This window comes from Pseudorca crassidens, chromosome 16 (genome assembly GCF_039906515.1).
Source record: "Pseudorca crassidens isolate mPseCra1 chromosome 16, mPseCra1.hap1, whole genome shotgun sequence".
NCBI lineage: Eukaryota > Metazoa > Chordata > Mammalia > Artiodactyla > Delphinidae > Pseudorca > Pseudorca crassidens.
Window position 1 is genome coordinate 66,786,598 of NC_090311.1, and position 23,318 is coordinate 66,809,915.

Consider the following 23,318-nt stretch of genomic DNA (forward strand, 5'->3'; position numbering starts at 1 on the left):
ACTTTCCTCTCTTCCCATTTTTCACAAAGGAATTTCCACCTTAGTCTTTCTGGTTAAGGTTTTCCCTTCTTGGCCACCTCTATTTTCATTACTTAACTTCCTGTCTCAAGCAACATGACCACTTATCTTTTTTCTCATGTAGCCCATCTTATTATGTAACAATTCCCAGTACTCTACTATTTTGCAGAGATACATGTTTATCACCTGTATTAGTATTGGGTGAGTTCTATATATATATGACAATAACAATAGTAACAACAGCAACAAAAAAACCCAAATAAAATTGTTCCACTTTTTAGGCCACATTAATTTCCTCTTGTATCCTGTGGATATTTAATTACTTAGATATTTATAGAATTAAGTGTTATTATTTTAATATTGAAACAAGAGAACATTTAGTATTCTCAGCCTCCAGGATAGGGAGGCAGAATGAAATAAGGTTTATTTCTGATCATGCATATTACAGATGTTATTAGTACACATGTAAGGGCTCAATTGATCTGTGCTAAATAAATGCAGGAATGAACATATTTTGAAAACCAGTTGCAATTATTAAAGTAATCAGTTACATTTGGGATAATTGTTAAGCAACTAATTAAAGTGGGTTATAAGAGCAACTTGTGTTGTTATATGTCTAGCTATCTTCAAAGTGTGTATTTTTAGTTTTGAACATTTGGTTTCTCATTCAGACATGTCTGAAATTAACTGAATTTGTTTTTCAGTTTTTCTTAGTTTTGGGATGAGCTGACCTTCCTTGTGATGCTGTGAAAGTTGTCCTTGCATACTTTAGTTATGCTGGGTGATGTTATCAGATTGCAGACCCATTGTATTTAAGGTGTTGGGTAGGTTGTATACTGCGTTAACTCCACAGGTACCATGTCTCTATAATCTATGTGAGTACCTCTCTTGGAAGTATGTAGTATACAACCAGTGTGGCTGTAAGACTAATCCTGGTCAGAAGCTTAATCAGTAAATAATTTTAACCCATGAAAATAGAGTGCTAGTCTCTGATATCACCTAATGACCATTGGATGTTTTAAGTTAGTGAAAATCTGATTAGTTTGGATTTTCGCCTTCCAATTTTAACTAACTTTGCTTTATGCTCATGAGATCAAACGGTTTGATAGAAAGAGACTGACACACAGAAAATTTGTGCACCTTGTTTCCCTGGGAAACCAGGCTAAGAATAGCTTTCTTGGCACATCATGGCTTCCTATAATGAGGGCCAGTGTAAGGATTCAAATGCTGCAATATAACCTATAAATCCCAAGAAATTGTTATTTTTTATGACAATTTAAATGCACATTTGCAAATACTCAGAAAGCATTTCAGGTAATTGCATGAATCTAATGATTTCTGAGGTCTGTCGTGTGTGTGTGTGTGTGTGTGTGTGTGTGTCTGTGTGTGTGTCTGTTTGTCTCTATTTTTACTTACTGGATTAAAAAAAGAACATGTGTAAAGATTGATGTATAGGTTCTGAGCAGCTACTAGTGATAAAAATTTCCCAAGATAGATGTTCAATGCTTTCTAGTTAAAACTAGCTTTTAAAAGGCATATTATAAATTAATTGTTTCTATAAAGCTTATAATCAAGTTATTGATTGTTTATTAATAGTATTCACACATATTGAAATATTAAATTCCCTTCTTTAATTAATTAATTAATTCCCTTGTGTTTTATTTATTTAACAGATAACTTGACAAGCATCGCTTGAATATTGAACATTTGTTCATTATTTAGTAAAAAAAAGTTTTGGAAGGAAAGTTTCCAAATGTAGCACATAACAAGGTGAACAATTTCTTCATAAACCTTGGAGCAGAAATTGTGTTCCCTAATACTTTTACATATGTTATCAATCTAATTGTAATATTTCTTTTTCACATGGCCTTACTTTAAGAGGACATTTATTTGCAAAGTGTGTAGCAACCACTGAGGGTTCTGAAGGCAGAGACAATGGGAAGAGGGGATTTGTTACCCAGAGTTGTACCTTTCAGGATTTTAGCTATTCTGTACAATAAGCTAATTTAAATCATGGTTATGGTTAGACACTAAGGGTTCTCTTTCATTAGAAAAAACGTTATGGGAAACCTAAGGCATATTGTAATTAGCTATATACAATGCAAATAACTTTCAACATAGCAATGGAGCATTTATGTCTGGCTAAAACTAGACACTGAACAATTTGGCATTATCTGTGTAAGTGTTGATGACATGTTTGATTGAACATATTGCTCTCATATCTGCCGTAGGGCTATTAATGAACACTGCCTTGAGGTAAATTAAAATAACATGGATAGGCATATTAAGAAAGCCCATGATGTTCAGCTCTGGGGAAGTAAGAACAAAGTAAACGTTGTTCCTAGGCTGTTTATCTTTCTCTCCCACAATGTAAAGGAATTTTGACAAAGTTCCAAAGCTACTGGAGCGAGGTGGAAAAGACTAATGGATGGCATAGAATTTTGCAAGTAAGGCCTTCTGATATCTAAAGACAGTGATGGCTGCACAGGTCCGTATATCCTAACATTTCCTCCCAAAATAACAGAGAACTACAAGAATGAAAAATTAAATTACACAAAACCATGTGCTCAGCATAATTTAAATATAGACAATGCCCAAGTTTTAATATTATTGGTAAAAATAGAAACAGTCCTAATTGGACAAAGTGGAAAGTATGAACCCTGGATTTTGTATCCTGTCAAACTGTACTTAGAAGTATGACAGATATAGAAAAACAATTTTAACATATAAAAATGTAGGAAATGTTGCACCCATGAGCCCTTCTTGAGGAATCTAATAAAGGAGGAGATATATCCAACCAAGAGTTGGCTGCAAAAACAACAAAAGGTCTCTTGGTGAGCATTTTTATATATACAAACAAAGGTCTAAGACTAGAGGAAAGATGGGAATGGGAGAGGAAGACTAATGTATAAATGTTTTATCTTGTGAAATATTTGTGACAAAAATTAAGCATATGTTAGGTCACAAAGAAATTGTCAGTACGTTCCATTAAGTAGAAATATTATAAAATACTCTTGTATCACAGTGGAATAAAATCAGAAATTATTAAGAAAAACAAAATATGTAAATGTTCTCCCACTTAAAAGTTTTAATTGAGGAATCATTAGTTGAAAAGGAGACATGAGCTGAAATGACAGAATTTCTAAAAAAATGAAACCACTACATATCACAGAAATTATTTAAGTAGTGATTTGAGGAAAATACATCTCAAATACTAAACAATTTCATCAGTACAAATGAAGTACTAAAATTTAATTAAATATCCAGCTCAAAAGTTAAGGGAAAGAATAAGATAAACTAAAAGAAAGTATAAGAAAGGAAGCAATAAATATAAAAGCAGAATTTAAGGAGGGAGAGGACAGAAAAGAATGGTAGACCTATTTAGTTAATCAAAATTAGTTTTTTAATTACAAAAATGTATGTTACTAAATAACTTGATAAAGAAAAAGGGAGAGGGAGCAAATATGCAAAGAAGAAATGTCAAGGGAAAAGTAACCACTGAAATAAAAGAAAGTTAAAAAAAATCATATGGAAAAATCAACACACAAGAGTAGGTAAGAAAATGCTGTGAAAGCAAAACTATGAGGAGGTCTATCCTTACCAGACATTAAAGTATACTATTATGGTACAAACTCAAATCAAGGTGGTAATGGCAGATGAATAGACAAATGGGCCAGTGAAATAGTATTAAAAGTTTTGAAAGACTCTTATGCATATGACAGTATAGTAAGTGATAGAAATGGCATCTCTATTCACTGGGACAGTGACAGACACCTGAGGAAACGGTGGTGGGAAAGTGGGTAGCCACTGGAAGGCAATAAAATTAGATACAGACCTCATACCATTCACAAGAAGAAACTTCAACTGGATCAGCAATCCAAATGTAAAATATGTAATCAAACAAGTATTCTAAGAAAAGATGAGTAAATTCCTTTTTAACTTTCATCTAGGGAAAAACTTTCCATGTCTCAAAATCCAGAGGCAATAAAAGCAAAGATTTAAAAAATTTAACTACAAAAATACAAAATATTTTCACAGCAAAACCAGTATAAAAATGGTCAAAGAATACTGACCAACTGGCTGAGAAAATATTTTCTACTTAATCGAGAAAAAGGGCTGATATACTAATATATAAAGAATGCTTGAAAACTGAGGGACAAAAATCCAAACCCACTAGAAAAACGGGAAAGATATTGCCAGACATTTCCCAGAATACATGTATAAGAAAATGTCCATTAAACATATGAAAATCTTTAGGTATATTAAAAATTAGGGAAATTAGATAAATGCCTGTCAGATTGGTGAAAATTAAATATGATGATGCATCATGTTTGTGAGATTGCAAACAGATAATTGCATATATTGCTGATGAGAATGCAAACTGGTACAACCTTCGAAAAAGGCAATTTGTCAGTATATTATGACGCTTATGTCCAAATGTATGTGTCTCCCCAAAATTCATATGATGAAGCCTAATTCCTAACCTGATGGTATTTAGAGGTGGGGTCTTTGGGAGGTGATTAGGTTACAAGGGAATAGGACTAGTGCCCTTATAAAAGTGACCCTAGGAAGTATCCTTGCCCCATTTGCCATGCAAAAAGAGACAGTGAGAAGATGGCCATCTATGAACCAGAAAGTGGACCTCCGTAGGCACTAAACTGCTGACACCTTGATCTTGGACTTCCCAGCTTCCAGAACAGTGAGAAGTAGATTTCTGTTGTTCATAAGCCACCTATGCTGTGATGCTGAGACCTGGAGTGCTGCTGTAACAAACACCTAAAAACTGTGCAAGTGGCTTTGGGACTGGGTTATAGGGCCTGGAGTGCTGCTGTAACAAACACCTAAAAACTGTGCAAGTGGCTTTGGGACTGGGTTATAGGGAGAGGCTGAAAGAAAGGACTGTTCAGGGCAATTCTGGTGAGAGCTCAGGAGGAACATAGGAGAGCTGTAGAGAAAGCCTTATCACAGAGAAAGCTTCAACATTCTACCTGAGCAGAATATTGGTAGAAATAAGGGCAGTAAAGGACATTCTGATGAGGTCTCAGATGGAAATGAGGAACATGTTTTGGAGACTGGAGGAAAGGACATCCTTATTATAAAATAACAAAGAATTTGGCTCAATTGTGTTAATGCCCTAGTGTTTTGTGGCAGGTAGAACCTGTGAGTGATGAAATTGGATGTTTAGCTGAAGAAATTGCCAAGTGAAGTGTTGAAGTTACATCTAAGCAGAGTATTAAGGCCACACCTCCTGACTCTTATAGTAAATTGCAAGAAGAGAGAAATGATTTGAAGATGGATTGGTAACCAAAAAGGAAGCAGAATGTAAAGGTTTGGGAAACTTTCAGCCTATCCATGTTGTGAAAGATGAGAAATCTTGTATGGGAGAGAACATTATAGGTGTGGCGTTAGTCCAAAAGAGTATCCATAGTGTGGTACTATTTATGTAAAAAAGGATATGGAAGAAAAAAGTATATATATATAAATGTATATACCTCGTCATTTATGTAAAATGAAATACAAAGAGTAACCAGAAACTAAGGAGTTGTCTACAGAGGTTGAGTGGAAACTGTGTGGGAAGAATGGGTGAATGGGAATGAGGCATAAAAGATGAGGGAGGAGTGATGTGTCTCTGAATACACCTTTTTTTTTTTTTAAGTTCTGCTGCTTTAAGCTATGGTAATTCTTCACATATCCCAAAATATAAATAATTAAAATTCAGTAGAATTTTAATAGGGGGTGAGACTGAAGATGAAATACGAAGAATAACACACTAAAGTTAATCAAGCACTACAACTAAAATTTTATGACCACACTAAAGACCGTGGGAAGAAAATTACTAATCTAAGTGATTTTGAACAGCATTTTGACTATATACTTTGAGGCTGAAGATACAAAGTACTGTCAACAAGCATTATGCTATATTATACTCACAAAATAACTGTGCACCAACATATCATAACATAGGTATATTTGACAAATATATACTATACAGATATTAAACTTATTTCTCATAGGGCTCTGGATATCAATTCTGAAACTACTTTATATGTATATCAGAATTGAACAAATAAGTACATATATTGTGAATACTTAGAGCTGGATTTCTCACTCAAAGGAGGGACCTATAAGTAAGGAAACAGGGAAGGTTAGAATGAACCCCCTGCTCTGTGTGTATATGTCTCTCTCTGTGTATATATTATATATTCACACGAACATAGAGTGAGATGTAGATGCATTATATATGTGTATAAATGTTACATGCATGTACATATATGTATAATGACTAGATTTCTGTATATATAGACATGTACAATGCACATATATGGATGTACATATTTTTGTATATGCATAGATAATACACACCTCTCTCTCTCTCTCTCTCTCTCTCTCTTTCTTTCTCTTTCTCTTTCTCTTTCTCTTTCTCTTTCTCTTTCTCTTTCTCTTTCTCTTTCTCTTTCTCTTTCTCTTTCTCTTTCCCTTTCCCTTTCTCTTTCTCTTTCTCTCTCCTAGGTCTGTCAACTAAGTAGACCATGAAACAATGACAACTCAGTCCCAATGAAATTATTGAATCCAAGATGTGCTAGTAAAAATACAAAAATTACCCTGGAATATTTTGTTGTGCTAGAAAATAACAAAGTGTTCACAAAATGAAGGGAGCTGAAAGGACATAGAAGTCTACACAAAAGGACTTCCAATGACCACATCTGAGACACTTTGAGAAAAATAAATAATTATAGTAATGTGCTGTAACTTATAGGATAAAATAAATATTTATGGGCCTTTAAGAGTATAAATAAATCATTGAATAAGTAAATAAATGTGGGAGAAAGGACAGTTTTTCCTTGCAGTAGAATTCTAATTTGTTAAATGTAGAAGGAATGATGGAAATAGAAAACCACTCTTTGGCAAACACCACAATAATAATTGTTGCAGGTAGGAATTATAGATGAATGCTAAAATTAATGGCCAAAATTATGAAGAAAAACAGAATATTTGCATATTCTCAAAGTAACTTCTTTAAAGATATTTATTATTTACAATTGGAAAAAAGTAGTATCTTCACAGTGGAAAAACCTGGCAGACAGCACCTTAATAAAATGATCAAGCTAATGTCACCAGTAAAAAGTCCTATCCACATCCTATACCTCTGATATCATGCACTGTGGAGATGGGTAATGTTAGGTCTGCAAATAACACTTTTGTGATATTCTTGCCAAAATAATGAATGAAATACATAGATTCAAATTCCTAAACTGAGATATATACTGGGACTAGGGAAACATAGTATGTTTGGGGGATTCTGATTAGAGTCTAGACCAGCACAAGGGCATTAATGGGCCAATTGGAAATTTTTGAATAAAGTCTTTAGATTAACTGATGGTATTGTTTTTATGTTAAAGTCTAATAATTTTGCTATGTCTAGGTAAAATGTTAACAGTAAGAGAAGCTGGATGATAGGTATACTAGAACTCTGAAGCATTTGTGTTACTCTAAAATTATTTCAAAATAGAAATTTTCAAAATAAAATACTAGAGACACTCCAAATCATTTATGGGGCTAGTCTCTTTTTGGGGGGGAAATTTTGTAAGTTAATGCTCCTTACCTCATCTAACCAGAGAGAACAGCATGACTCGACTGAATATCAAAATTGACTCTCTTAACCCTTGTTTAATGAATTTGACTTAATATAACAAGAAGGGGCTATTTTTTCTTTTTAATTCCCAATTTCTTAAGGATGAAAACAATTATTGAGAAGATTTGAAATAACATTCTGAAATGAATGAAACATAATTAATAATTACACCATTCCCTTTCATGGTCAACATGGAGACAGCATACCAGACTGGAGAATTCATTTATGGAAAAGGTTTTTGCATGCCATCCTTCAATTAAATATAAGGCCATAGCTTATATATAATTGAATAGCCGACATGGGAAGAGGTCTTCTGTGGCATGTCAAAGACCCTCACAGTACTATTTGGAATACAGAGCTACTCACTAGAAATGAGGTGGAAATTTTTCTGCTTGGACCAAGGAGTCACTGAGGTCTTCTGATAAGACAGGGCACCCAAAGACCACTGTGAGTTTAGGTGGAATGAATCCACAGTGATGGTTGAGAAAAGAGGTCCCTGCAGATCCAACCTACATTTGGTAAAGATGCCTGAACATGAAATTATAAACTAAGAAGAGCTACTACCTTAGAGAACTGGATCACCAAAGACATCACATCAGTTGTGTGCCTGTGGCCCTCAGAATATGTGGGTTCAATCTTAAGTAGTTTTAGAGGCATTTATCCTTCCCTATGAATTAAGAGGATGGTTTGGTAACTGAACTAATCCCTATCAGTCTGAATCAGCACCCTAAATTCTTGGATAATTTAGATGAAGACATCTCAAGAGGGAGATATTGTTATTTCTGCAAATATTGCCCTATTTTTATTGGAGCAACTAATTGGAGAAGTAAAAGTTATCTGTATTGTCAGGTTGAGAGCTGGAGCAAGTCACAGCAGAACCACACAGGCTGAACTATATAGTGTATCTATTGGTAAGTGAAATATTTTATTCTGTGGGTGAAGCACTTAGCCAAGGAGTTGCTAGCCCAATATCTTTTCACTAACTCCAGGCCTGTCTTAAGTTTTCCTGGCTTAAGTTTTGGGGCCCATATGTATCTTTGTCATGTTGATCCATAATGGAAGTGATTGGTTTCTGAAATCTGTGAAGAAATCAGCAATGAACTTTCCTTAAAGAATTATTTAACGTTCAGTCTATCTGGCTAAAATGGAGTTTAAGAAATCAATTTCTATCAATCTGTGTCTGTTTCTAAATGTCACTGCATGTTCATGCAATGACAGAACAGTAGAGGAGAAATCATGTCTAGGCAAACACGATATTCTCTGCTCCAGGTGCTTTTTGAGAGGAAAAGAAGGTACTCTGTGAGAGACAGAATTTCTTCTTAGCGGTACTCTTACTCATTGTATGATAGAGCATAGTCTTCAGAATCGGAAGGAACTGGATTTAAATCTCATCTTTACTACTTAGTAGTCCTGTGACCTTGGGAAAGTTAATTAGCCTCTCTCAGCCTTAGTTTTCCGATCTGTAAAATAAAGATAATTATATTTTTTCTCATAAGATTAGTGTGAACATTAAATAATAGAATGTGTCTGTGGTAGGCAGAATAATTGCCCTCCCAAGATGTGCATGTCCTATTCCCTGGAACCATGAATATATCGGGTTACATAGCAAAAGGGAATTAAGGTTGCAGATGCAATTAATATTACTGATCTGCTGACCTTAGAATGGGGAGATTATACTGAATCATCTGGGTAAGCCAAGGTCCTTAAATACTGAAGGAACAGGCATTGCGGAAAAGACCTGACAGGCCTTTGTTGGCTTGGAAGATGGAAGCCAACCAAGGAATTCGGGCAGCCTCTGCAATTTGGCTAAGGCAAGAAAACAGAGTCCCCATAGAGCCTCCAGAAGAAACACAGGAATGCCAATATCTTGACTTTAATACAATGAGACATATTTGATTTCTGACCTCTGGAGCTATAAGATTATAAATTTGTGTTTTAAGCCACCAAGTTTGTGGTAATTCATTACAGCAGCCATTAGAAACTAATGTAATGTGTAAAGAGACTAGCACAGTTCTTGGTAAATAATTGATATACAATATATTTTACTTCTGCTTCCAAAATCCTTCCAGGTATTTGGGTTCTCTTCTAATATCCAGCAATTAGTTCTCTTACAAAATCTATCCTAAGGTAGAACTTAGTCTGGCCTCTTGAGCTGGGATTTTGCTATTTTCATTTGCACAAAGGGAGAGCTAGGTAAACTCAGCGTCATTTGGACCACAAGCCAGCAAACTTTTTCTGTAAAGACCTAGATAGTATATTTTAGCCTTTGTAGTTCATATGATCTTTGTCTGAACTACTCGACTCTGCAGTTATAGCAGGAAAGTAGCCATAAGAAATAGGTAAACTAATGAGTGTGCCTGTGTTCCAATAAAAGTTTATTTACAAAAACAGGCAGTGAGCCACATTTACTCTGTGCTCTGTAGTTTGCTGACACAGGATTTACACTCTTTCTTTTCACCTCCACACAAGATAATTTTTTCAAGGTTAAGATGAAGAATGGAGGTGAATCAAATCTTCCCATCTCTAAAGAATACTTCAGAAGACTTTGCTCTGCTTGTTGTATATATCTCATCTGTGAATTAGAAATCATAATAAGACCAATGACTATAATAGCAACAGTCATCGTGTAATCATAATTTAGAGGACAAATAGAGAATGGCTTCCTTATCTTCTGAAACCCTGCCCTGGGCCAGGAGGCCATTCGAATTATTTATTTACCTCTTCAGAAGCAGACTCTGATCTTTCAAAACAAATACCCTTTATCAGAAATTTGCTAATTTGAAATTCTGAAGGTGCTCTCTTCTGATTTTTAAAAACATAAAAGACTCTGGATGCCCATTTGAAAGTCAGTAAGAGAGAATATAATTAGAAACTCCTTTATAAGGTCTTAATTTCTCCTCCTTGGATTGAACACTTGTCAGTACTATCGTACTTCTGTGCTTTTTGTCTGTTACCCATTTCCACATGCTGTGTCATTTGCTTTGAAATGTGACAAAGTGATCGGAGCTCAGGATCCTTCTACAGAGAGAGGCATTATTGATTTCTTGGAGAGGAGCAAGAAGACCTGCAGTGTTGTGGTTACACTTGGCTGACAGATCACAACAGCTTGTGACATCTAATTTACTAGAATGAAATCATGGGGGTTCTCTGGCTCTCAGGCCCAGAGGGGAGGTGAAAAGTCAAGAAAGTGAGGATCCTGAGCAACCAGGCATGAAGGGTGGTTCATTCGCTGGGTCTAGTCTCTTTCTGAAAGGATATGAACTGAATTTACCTGCTTTGAGCGAACCAAGTTGTCTTAGCAAACGGAACATAATAAATGTCTGATCATCATTGTGCTGGTTACAATTTAACTGCTCAATCAGAAAACTTTATTTTTAGTTTCACTTGAGGCCCTACAAATGGTTGTAGCTTCACAGCTAAGAATTTATTAAACAGAAAATTTTCTTTATGCTTGAGAATGCTTTTAGCCATCGTTTCAATTTCAATAATCTTCATTAAGCCATACAACACATTCAGAGGTTATGAAGTCAATTAAGCCTCGTTCCTGCTTAACTGATAATGCTTTTACAACTATTTATTTTCATAGTGTGCATGACTTTTATGACGAAGGCACAAAAGAAAAGCAAACAAGCTGATAATGGGATTTTCTTTAGATTCAGTGACGTTCAGGGTTCCTTCCATCCTCTAAAATATACAGTTCAATATCTAAGTTCATCCACACATTCCCAGAATGGACTACAAGCTCTGCTTTCTCAGGGTAAAATGAGTAAGATAAGTTTTGATAGACAACTAGGATGCTTTCAGTGTAACATCATGATTCCACATTTGTATTTTTATGTGTGAGTAATTGCTACTCTAATTGGGTCTTTCGGGTACATAATGATTGCTGAATCATATAAGACAAGTTGAGTAACATCAGCATATATTTTATGCTGACGTCTGTTGTTCACAAATGCAAAAATATAGCATAGTTCTTTGGATGAGTGCTGGAATAGACATTCATATAAACTGCATTTTATTTTCAGTGCCATCATTTCCTTTTCATGTCGTAACTCTGACACGTCTAACTCTCTGAATCTCCGTTTCTTTATCTTTGAAATGGGGCTAGTAATACAATGACCATTCTGGAGTGCCTCCTTGCCCATAGAGGTAGGTACTTTTACACTGCTGTCTACTTACTCCTGACAAACTTGTGAGGAATGTATTATCCTCAGTCTGCATACAAGAAAACCGAGGCAGAGACTAGATGATTTTTTGCTAAGTTCGATGACTAACAGATATCACAATGGCGATTTAAATCCAGATCTTCTAACACCAAGCAAAAATTGTTTTACACTGAGTCTCAACTGCTTCCCAGAGGCTTTGTCCAAGGATTAAATTATAGACTGCAAATAGTAGATCTCTGTAAACATGAGGTAAGGTTATTAATTAATTATTTTATGTGGGTACACTTTTAAAATCAACATATTGTAATTCACATTATAATCACAGTAATAGCCTAACTTTTCTTTAGACCAAAGTACCGAGAATTATGGAAGTGCTTTAATGAATTTCCATACTTAATCCTCCCTTACAAACCTGTAAGATAGGTATGAGGAAACCTCATTTTACATTTGAAGAATCGGAACAGCATGGCTTTGAATTTCAAAATAGAATTTCCTTTTTTTATTGAAGTATACCAGACTTACAGTATTATGTCAGTTTCAAGAATACAACATAGCGATTCATTACTTTTATGCATTACAAAATGATAACAACCAGTCTAGTTACCACATGTCACCACACAAAATTATTTCTCTATTATTGACTATATTCCCTATGCTGTACATTACATCCCTGTGACTTATTAATTTTATAACTGTAAATATGTACCTCTCAAGCTCCTTCTCTTATTTCCCACACCACCCACCTCCCCTCTGTCAACCACCAGGTTGTTCTCTGTATCTATGGGTCTATTTCTGTTTTGTTATTTTTGTTCACTTTTTTTGTTTTTTAGATTCGACATTTAAGTGAAATCATCAGTATTTGTCTTTCCCAGTTTGACTTATTTCATTTAGCATAATACCCTCAGCGTCCTTCCATGTATCATAAATGGCAAGATTTCATTCTCTTTATGGCTGAGTAATATTCTGTTATTCCATTCTCTCTCTCTCTCTCTCTCTCTGTCTCTCTCTCTCTCTCTCTCTCTATATATATATATATATATATATATCTCACATCTTCCTTATCTATTCATCTATTGATGGATACTTAGGTTGCTTCCGTATCTTGGCTATTGTAAATAATGCTAACACTGAGGTGCATATATTTTTAAATTAAATTTTTCTTCGGTTAAATACTCAGAAGTGGCATTGCTAGATTGTATTGTAATTCTATTTTTAGTTTTTTGAGGAACCTCCCTACTGTTTTCCATAGTGGCTGCACCAATGTACATTCCCACCAACAGTGCACAAGGGTCCCCTTATCTCCACATCCTCACCGACACTGGTTATTTCTTTTTCTTTTTCTTTCTCTCTCTCTCTCTCTCTTTTTTTTTTTTTTTTTTTTTTTTTGATAATAACCATTCTGACAAGTGTGAGGTAATGTCTCATTGTGATTTTGACTTGCCTTTCCCTGATGATTTGTGGTGATGAGCATCTTTACATATGCCTGTTGGCCATTATTTTTCTTTGGAAAAATAATCAGATCCTCTGCCCATTTCTTACTTGAATTGTTTGCTTGTTTGATATTGAGTTTTATGAGTTCTTTATATATTTTGGATATTAACCCATTATCTGACAAACCATTTGCAAATACCTTCTTCCATTTTGTAGGCTGCCTTTTCATTTTGTTGATGGTTTCCTTTGCTGTGCAAAAGCTTTTTAGTTTGATGTAGTTCCATGCCTTAATTATTGCTTTTGTTGCCCTTGCCTGAGGAGTCATATCCAAAAACAATATTGCTAAGACAGATGTCAGAGTGCTTATTGCTTGTGTTTTTTGCTAGGAGTTTTATGATTTCAGGTTTTACATTTAAGTCTTTAACCCAATTTGAGTTTATTTTTGTATATAGTATAAGAATGTGGTCTAATTTCACTCTTTTGTATGCAGCTGTCCAGTTTTCCCAACAGCATTTATTGAAGAAATTGTCTTTTCCCAATTGTATATTCTTACCTCCTTTGTCATAGATTAATTGACCACATAAGCATGGACTTACTTCTAGGCCCTCTATTCTGTTCCACTTATCTATGTGTCTGTTTCTGTGCCCATACAATTTTGATTACCTGTTTTGATTACTATCGCTTTGTTGTATAGTTTGAAGTCAGGGAGCATGATAATTGGCTTTGTTCTTCTTTCTCAAGATTGCTTTGACTATTTATAGTTTCCTCCCTCCCTCCCTCCTTCCCTTCCCTTCCTTTCCCTTCCCTTCCTTCCTTCCTTCCTTCCTTCCTTCCTTTCTTCCTTCCTTGCTTCCTTCCTTCCTTTCCATATACATTTTAAAGTCATTTGTTCTAGTTCTGTGAAAAACACCATGGATATTTTTATAAGGATTGTAATGAAACTATAGATTGTTTTGGGTAGTTTGGACATTTTAACAATATTAGTTCTTCCAAACCCTGAGCATGGTTTCCATTTCTTTGAGTCATCTTCAGTTTCTTTCATCAATGTCTTGCAGTTTTCAGAGTACACATCTTTCACCTTCTTGGTTAAATTTATTCCTAGGTATTTTAATTCTTTTTGGAAAAAAATGGGATTATTGATTTTTCTTTCTGATAGTTCATTATTAGTATATAGAAATGCAACAGATCTTTGTACATTAATCTTGTATCCTGCAAGTTTACTTAATTCATTTATTAGTTCTAATGGTTTGTTGTTGTTTTTTACTTTTTGGTGGAGTCTTTAGGATATTCTATATATAGTACCATGGCATCTGCAAATAGTGACAGTTTGACTTATTCCTTTTCAGTTTGGATTCCTTTTATTTTTCTTGTCAGATTGCTATGGCTAGGACTTCAGTACTATACTGAATAGTGGTGGCAGGAGTGGGCATTCATTTCTTGTTCCCTTGAAGGAACATGATCTTAGAGGAAAAGCTTTCAGCATTTCACTGTTGAGTATGATGTTAGCTGTGAATTTGTCATACGTGGGCTTTATGGTGTTGAGGTATATTCACTCTATACCCACTTTTTTGTGAGTTATACCCACTTTTTTGAGAGTTTTTTGAATTAATGGATTTAAATTGTGTCAAATGCATTTTCTGCATCTATTGAGATGATCATATGATGTTGATCCTTCTTTTTGCCAATGTGTATCATGTTGATAGATTTGTGAATATTGCAATCCCTTAATGATAACCATCTCTACTACACGTCACTGATTCAGAAGTGGGGTTGCCTTCAATACCCTGTTTCCATCTCTTCTACCCATAAACGTGATTCCTCTATCATTTGTTGTGCAAAAGCTGTTCAGTCAGCCCTCAGTTTTCCTTCAGGAGGATTTGCCCTGTATATAGTTTACCGGTTTTTAACTTTCCTCCTTTGTACACTGTTAGGTTTGCCTTACAACTAAAAACAAAGCCAAGGTCATGGGGGTTTCTTAATTGAATTTTTATCGTTTTTCCAATGTTCCCTAACTGTTTACTTCACAATGAAAAGGAGATTTAACATGCAGAGGTAGGAGCTGGTTCCTGCCTTATTTATGTAGCTAAAGGAAGAGACCCTTTACTGCAAATTGCACAGGTCTCAGCTGCTCAGAAAGTACTCAGGTAAATTAGTAGACAAGAGAGACTCTTCATGGAACTTTGAGGTAGATAGTTCTTGTAAAGTTATTCTCTCTTGGGTGTTCTGCTTGAAGACTTTTATCTCAATTTGGAATGGTTATAATGGACCCTCTGCAAGGAGAAGATGAGTTATGAGTAGGTCAGTTCCCTATCTTATCTGTAACATTTTTAATGCAAGCTTTGTCTTGCCATTGTTTTAGTTGGTTTATGTGTGTGTCATACACAATGACACTGAGGAGCTCTGGGGTAAAGAATAGGCTTTTCAATAAATGATGTTTGAATAATAATAGGGTGGCATATAAGAAAAAAATGTAGTTCAACCCCTGCTTTACAAAAGTAGGGGTTAAAACCCCTACTTTACCAAAATCAATCCCAGAAGGACTGAAAATTTAAATGTAAAAAATAAAACAAAAGAACCTCAGGAAACTAATACAGTCATGACTTTCAGATAGAAAAAGCAAAATTTACCATATTGAGAAAGATTGATGAAATTGACTTACAAACTTTATATAGGGAATAGAAGATATTAATAGCACATGTAACCCAATAAATAGCTTGTATTCACATTATAATAAGTTCTTCTACAAGTCAATATTAAAAAGACAGAATCCAACAGAATGATGAGCAAGAGATTTGAGCAGGCATTTCATGGATGAGGATACCCAAATGGCCAATAAATACAGGAACAAATTGCTCAACTATAATAATTATCATAGACACACAAATTAAAACAACAATTTGATACCTTTATAATCCAATTAACATAGCTAAAATTTAAAAGACTGACATTCCAAGTGCTGACAAGGATATGGAGGAACTGAAATTTTATACAAGGCTGGTTGCTAACCATTTGATCTGAAAAGCCAGGCTCATCCAACAGCAGAAGTGGGATGGGAATGAGGAGTTGGAGAAGTCTCTAGAAGCTTTTGCCTCTGTGGGTCAGCTGGCCCATCTCTTGGTCAGTGGAGCTTGCAGTTGGGGGGGAGGAGCAGGGTGCTGTGTGGAGGAAAGAAAAGAAAGATGGACCTGCTGGGCATACACTTGCAACTACTGATGAAGACATCAGAGAGTAATTTTGTGCTATTTTGCTTCTTTTACTTCCCTCCTCTCCAAATCTCATACAAATTTTCCTTTTGGCTAATTCTAACCAGCACCCGACAGAAAAAAGTTTTCTGGGAAACAGTTCCCAACTCAAGAAAACTGACAATACAATTATTCAATGCATTTTGCAATAAAAATTTAACCATCTATGAATTTGAAAAAGAATTTATACATGTATATGTATAACTGAATCACTTTGCTGTACACCTGAAACTAACACAACATTGTAGATCAACTGTACTGCAATATAAAATAAAAAATTTTAAAAAATTTAACCATCTATGAGTGGACAAAAGGATGACAGACATTTTCATAGAATTACAAACTTATGTAAATTCCAAAATCTATTTGGAATCAAGCATGCCTAGATTTGAATTTTAATATAGACTTTTACTATTTTTGTGATCTTGGGCAAGTTACTTAATCCCTTGTAGTGTTATTTTCCTTGCTCATAAAATAAAATAATATTTGACTCATAGGCATTTAAGGATAAATATTATAATGTATATACATTTCTCAAGATAGTGCCTAGTTCGTTGAGAACTTCAATAAATGATTCCCTTTAGTAATATTACTACTGATGGTTTACAAAGATATTTGGATATGAGAATCTCCTAGGAGCTTTTAAAATATAGTGATCCAGGGACTTCCCTGATGGTCCAGTGGTTAGGAGTCTGTGCTTCCACTGCAGGGGGCACGGGTTCAGTCCCTGGTCGGGGAACTAAAATCCTGCATGCCGTGTGGTGTGGCTAAAATAATAATAATAATAATAATAATAAATAAAATAAATAAAGTGATCCAGATTCTGTCCAGAGAGATTCTGGTTTGTTTGGTATATTTCCCTGTCAATAATGGACCAGTTGAATCAGGATACCTCTCCCGTACAAAGTTCCTGTCACAGATTAAATCATACTCTATTAACTTACTCTAGACCAGAATCCTTTGTTTACTAGTTTTGTTACTTTTTATGCATTCTAGACATGTCCAGAGGGTATCTGCTAGCCTTCATTAGATTTACAAGTCACTCTGATGACATTGAGAAATCCTTGAAAGGGACATAAGGAACATCTCCATTTTCATTGACAATATTTTGGGAAGCTGGTATTGTAGAAAGATAAACTCATTTATTTTCTTTTAGATTCCTGCTAGTCACAGCTCCAGTGGGTGACCTTTTAATGACATTTGTACCATTGGGGCATAGGCTGAATAAGAGACATCCTTACTGTACCCACCTCATCCCTGACTACAGAAGGAATAAATATCATACCAACCAGAATTGAAATGTGAGATAGTGTACTGAATTAATTCACAGGTGTGCTGAATGCAATATGCGTGAAGAGAAGTGAAAATTTGCTTCTAAGGATTCAGTGGGAAAGCAGCTACTAATCTTCAAGTTTTAGATGAGTTCCTTTTCATTGGCAGGCACTTTTTAATGCTTTAAAATTTTTATACTCTCTGGAGAGGAGTTAAATGCATTTTTTTAAGTGCCATTGGTTGTGTGTTCTGGGAAAGTGAAGTGGAAATGGGAACATTAGGGTCACAGTGTGTTGTTATTGAAAATGAATCCCACTTTACTTCTACTTCACAGTATTCATATATTTTTCATAAAATGAGTTCATCCATATTTTAAGATTTGAGATCTACCTTTCAAGTCTGCCCTTCTCTGGTGTGTAGGCTGTTTTTTTGTTTTTTCTTTTGTGTGTGGGTTAACTGTTCAATTGTTAAAGTTGTATTTTTGAAGTTTTCCTTGCTACACTGAAGCCTATGGGGTTTTTGAACTAAACTGGTGGTGTGAATTAGTGAAAATCAGAAAAAAATGAAGAAAGACACAGGTATTAAAATATTATGTTTGGGGACATGGGGCATAGTCAAAACTTTGGAATACAGCTGAGAAATAAGCAATCTTTGGAGGTAGCTTGAATTCTGCTTTGTGTTGTGGGGGAAAAAAATCAAAGTCCTATATGTATTTTTCCAGATTTAGATAGAATAGTTTTGTGAGATTCTTCTTCCACAGGTACGGGGTTAGAAATGGCTCTTCCTCCCTCCACCTTACCTTAAAATTTTCACAGTAGTTAATGAATTCAGAAACTATTCGTTGTGTATCTACAATGTGCCAAGAACTGCCCTAGGCAGTAATGAAGACACAAAGTCCACGTTCTTCTGGGGAATACAATTAGTTCATCCTTACAATTAGGGTTGTGATTTGTTGGCAAAGTCTTTATCCACCGCAGCCTCTTTCCTTCTCAGCCATTGTCTGTAGATATAATAATAAACATTTTAAAAAATACCAGTTGTCAAAAACAACTTGTACCAGGGAATCTCCCAGTTACCTACATGTGTCATTTATTTGGTCCTGCCAATAACGCTAAGAAGTAGAGTACTATTTTGCCCGTTTTTCTGTATTGAAGAGAGTTTTTAAAAAGTCAGAACACTTGTCCAGGGCTTCCCTGGTGGCGCAGTGGTTGAGAGTCCGCCTGCCAATGCAGGGGACACGGATTCGTGCCCCGGTCTGGGAAGATCCCACATGCCGCGGAGCAGCTGGGCCCGTGAGCCATGGCCGCTGAGCCTGCGCGTCCGGAGCCTGTGCTCCACAATGGGAGAGGCCACAACAGTGAGAGGCCCGCGTACCGCAAAAAAAAAAAAAAAAAAACCAACATTTGTCCAGGGCTACTTGGCAAGTACATGGATCAGCTGGGAATCAAATTCAAAACAGTCTAATCAAAATTCTAGACACTTAACCCTCTACACAAATAAAAGAAATACTACTTCTCACATATATAAGTACTCTCATTTAAAAACACATAGCTACGATGATTAATTGAATGTCAGCTAGTTTTAAGAGACAGTGATTTCATAGTAGCTTTACTTTCACTGTATTTTCTCTTGTAAAAGTATAACTACTCATATCTGGGTGGTACTCAAAATTATTTGAGATTTAAAAGTGGTTTTTATACTGAAAAATAAATATATGTTGGGAACAACTGTACTCCAGGTTTCTGAGGGTAATGCGTTACCCTCAGAAGTGCTTAGCCCACATCTGTTACACAGAAGGAGGGTGATAAATGGTAAATGTATGCATGCATAGATACATGAATCCTATTGCTAATTAAGTACAATAGAATAGTGGCCCAGATATCTAACATTAATAGGCACCATGTATTGGGGTGAAATGAATAATTGGAAAAAAATAATTGTTGGTAAACAAAGGAGACTGTGGGAGACAAATGCCAATACCAAACACGAAGAGTTGGGCAAGTTAAAAAGGGCAAATGCTTTTTTTGCACATTCTTCCTGTTTGCTTAAAACCCATAAAAAGAGGACTCTTCTTGACAGATTAAAATGAGTAAGCGCGTCAATGAAATTAAACTGCTTTCTTGACGTTGGTGTGCATTTTGTTTTTCTGCATCCCCTAAGTAGATAGAGCTAGTTAAATTTCATACATGCTGTATTAAAAAGAAAAAAATATATATTCTGTTTTATATCTGGAGAGAGCATATTGAGTTTTGGGATCTCAAAAGAATTAATTACTTTTCCATTTTGTAATTACATGGAGACCAGTGAGAGGTAAGGAATATTTTCAAGATATCACATTTTCATGTTTCTTTGTTTTTATTTTTCTCTTTAAATTTTTTTCTATTGATTTTAATTAAACAGTTCTACGTTTATGAGAAACTAGAGGAAATTTAATATCCTCAAGTTAAGGAAAACAAACAAAACAGAGGAAAACATTTAGCAAAACTGGTTTCTGGGACTGTACTTTGCATTATGATTTAACTTTTTTGTTTTGTTTTGTTTTTTCTCCTTAAGACAGACTTGGTATAGAAAAAGTACACCCTGGGAGAGTGTTCTAAGCTTTCACAGCTCTTGTCTGAGATAAATGGTGTTTCATTAATTTCATATGAAATCTTCTTATGTGACAGTATAATTATAATATTATACAGCTTAGCTAGATGGCTTTAAATGATCTGCCAGTACAACCCCAGAAATGAAGGGTCACACAGGGTACAAAGAGTCTTCAAGATTCCATTTGAAAACTAAGCACTCTTGGCAAGGGAAAAAATTGCTAATGTGTTTCTGTATTTAAGGTGGCTTCCATTGCTCATAAGGTACCTTACAGCTCAGTGTGATGTCTCTAATTCTTTGAAATGCCAGTCACTTCAGTTTACACTTCTCCTTGCTTTGGGTATGAACCTAGGCAAAATGTACTGATGGAGAAGGTAACACAGAAAGAGAAGATGACACACTCAGTGCTTTGGTATGAGGTGGGAGGAATGTAGTTCTGGATATTAGAAAGTTACTCAATAAACTGGAGACCCACAGAGAGTGTGGTGGGGAAAACTTTTGTCCATTGAAAGCAGGTTTCTTTAGTGTATCACTTGAGAGCACATTGGCATTCAAAACTTTCCATGAGGCATTAATTGGCTATTTCAGTACTACTCATTTGAATTTATCCATATCCATCAATTTCCCAGCAGTTTGGACCACATATTGCTTTTAATGAAGGTTATAGGTAAAAGAGAAACAGCATCAAATGTAATCTCAGTACAATGTGTAATCAGATCCTACTTTCTGGTATATGTAGGTCTCTGCTCTGTAAAATAGAGTTCAGTTTTTGCCCCCTCAGCACAAGTAGTTGGGGAAAGGAGGATTCAGTCAAGAAATCTCAGGAATGGGAAACCAGAACTTGGACTTTGTTTACTTCCGGTTTGGTACTATTGGGTTTTTTTCTCCAGAATGCTGTGGCAACCAGTATGTTGAGTAGGGAAAAAAAAGTTAAACTGAATGTAAAGCAGTATGGAGATATAATACGTACGATGTTTTGTTTTTTTAGTTGGTTATTTTGGGTAACAGTCACAGGATCCTGATAGTACATTGCAGTGAAAGTAAGCTGGACTAGAAGTTTATTTGCTATGTGACTGTGAATAATTTTCTGGAGTCTTTGCACATACATTTGTTCATTAATAAAATGAAGATGGACTCTGTGATAATGTGAAGTAACTCTAAGTCCTAAATTTTGTTGAGTCCCAGGTTTACATGTTTACCACTTTGAAATTAGTGTGCTGTGCTAGGCTAAGAGATTAGGAGAAATACTCCTTCTTAGTTAGCTTATAAACTGTCAGAATGAAAACTTTCAAAAATGCCAGATACTTTACGCATGAACTTCCAAGGAAAGTGTAAGATTTAGAAGCCTTCAAAAAGCTCTTGTCTTAATCTTTTGTGTTTGACATATTCAAAATTAGTGAGATGTTTAACTATCACATGGAACTATGAATTAAGGATGCTTGGGAGGAAATAAAAAATGCCCTGACAGTTTTTAATTCTTGAGGATATAAATGTTTTAGGAATGTAGTCTAATAATGTTGTTTATGCACTGAACAGCATGTTCTGGTACAGTCTGGGAAACTATTAATATCAAAATATTAAGTTATTGCAGAAACAGTTTTTATTGAATCCTTTGGGATGGCATAAGCAAATTTTGACATAGCACCAGCATTAGTACTTTCAAATGAAAATACATATAGTTTCACTCAAAATTCAAGCACAGAAAGCAGGATAATTAAGAACTATGAATTTTATATTCTGTCTTTAATTTGGGGGAAATACCTTTCATGTCATTTTTCTAATTCTTCATAGCCAAAACGAAGTGAGGTTCAAATAATTATTTGGAGAATTTTGGAAAGTATAGCTGCTAAATATATAAACCTGAATCTTAGGGAATACAGTCGAATTTAAAAGAGGCGAAAGGATTTATTTGTAACACTTACTACTCACTGCACTTTAAATACTTTCTGAAGGAAATAATGCAATGAATGGCTAGCAAGCAAGAGAGCAGGCAGGCAAGCCAGAAGCCTAGTCAATGACGAACAATAGTGTCTTCGTCTCTTTCTCACTTCATTTTGTCATAAAGAAAATAATTAATTTTCTATTCAAAAACATAGTAAAGTGATTGGCATGTATGTTTGTTACATGTTAGTATCAGAGGAGAGAAAAACAACCTTCATGTCTAAGATTAGTACTGTGATGAAATAAAATATGGCCTATCTATTTGAAAGATGATTATTAAAAGGATGATTTTGGACATATAGGTATGTTCTGTGCATACAGGTTGTGTATGACTGGCTTAAATTCTGATTGACCATCATTCTATTCTAACTGGCTTGACCTCTGTTGAACTGATTGTTAATATATTTTAAATAGTATCTATATAAGACTTATAATAACATTGAAAAATACTTAGGATATAAGGTTATTGAATAGAGTTGAATGCAAAATTTAACCTAAAGATTCATTTACCTGTGTTTTAGAAAGCCATTTGAATATTTAAAAAATAAAATTCTTGAGAAATAGAGTAAAAACTGTGAACATTTTGATGGTCAGTGTGACGGTTAACTGTATGTGGCTTAAGGGATGCCCAGCTGGTAAACATTATTTCTGGGAGTGTCTGTGAAGCTGTTTCTGGAAAGGATTAACATTTGAATCGGTAGCCTAAGGAAGATGGCCTCACCAATAGGGATACGTATCGTCCAACACTTTGAAGGCCTGAATAAAACAAAAGTGGAGGAAGGGCAAATTTTCTCTCTCCTGCTTAAGATGGGGCATCCATCTTCTCCTGCCCTCAGACATAAGCACTCCTGGTTCTTAGGCCTTTGGATATGGACTGGCACTTAAACCGAGTTCTTCTGGCTCTCAGGCCTTTGGACTCAGACTGAATTGCAAAGCTAGCTTTCCTGATTCTCTAGCTTGCAGACAGCAGATCGTGGGACTTCTCGAGCTCCACAATCATGTGAGCCAATCCCTATAATAAATATC